At 44.1% G+C, this 719-nt stretch overlaps 2 protein-coding genes across 3 annotated transcripts in view; one reads left to right on the top strand and one right to left on the bottom strand.

The window, feature by feature from the left end:
- The window catches only part of LOC118406635 (zinc finger protein 184-like), a 220,146-nt gene that overhangs the window by 100,802 nt on the left and 118,625 nt on the right, over positions 1 to 719 (top strand). The window lies entirely within an intron of this gene.
- The window catches only part of LOC118406491 (anoctamin-1-like), a 15,873-nt gene that overhangs the window by 4,201 nt on the left and 10,953 nt on the right, over positions 1 to 719 (bottom strand). The window lies entirely within an intron of this gene.

A 719-nucleotide genomic window follows, 5' to 3' on the forward strand; every position in this document is an offset into this window, starting at 1 on the left:
GTGAGGCAGTTTGCCATGGGTGACGTTTATGATCCAGCAATGTCTTAAGTTTTAGTAGTAGAGCAACGGACGTATCGTAATTCCAAATTACAGTTACAGTTATATCTCAGAGTCTCAAGGTCTGTCAGCACTCTGTATCCAGTGCTGAATGTTCGTCAGCACTCTTTTTCCAGTTCTGAACATTCGTCAGCAAGGGAAGTCCAGTCGTCAGCATTCGTCAGCCATTGCTGACCAGTATTCAGCACTGGAAATCCCATCTTCAGCACTGGGTTCCAGTGCTGAAAAAGGAGGGAGAGGTTTTCGTAGTTTTGCATAAGAAATACAGACACTGGAGCTCAGTTATGTTGATTTTACTTCAAATATGATAATTCGTTGACGTTCTATCGCAAGAACTTGGTCTTCAACTTCAAAAGTTTTGAATTATGAAAATTTATGCGAGTCAATATGGCGGAATGTCCCGCTTGCAACATCAAATCACTTCTTCCTACCACACAGCTTGGTATATAGGCATCTACACTTGAGCTAGGGATAGAAAAATACTTCAGAATGTCTCACCCACCTAGACTGACGATGCCTGGGCTACTAAGTTCGCTAGTTTCCTTGGTTTCCTGGCAAACAGTAGAGTTGCACTTTTTCGCGGGGCATGCAAGTGACCTCTTCACCCCAGGTGAGACGGTCGATTGACCAATCAGCGCCGAGAAAGACACAGCTGTTGTGAT

Source organism: Branchiostoma floridae, chromosome 19 (genome assembly GCF_000003815.2).
Source record: "Branchiostoma floridae strain S238N-H82 chromosome 19, Bfl_VNyyK, whole genome shotgun sequence".
In the NCBI taxonomy this organism is placed as follows: Eukaryota; Metazoa; Chordata; class Leptocardii; order Amphioxiformes; family Branchiostomatidae; genus Branchiostoma; species Branchiostoma floridae.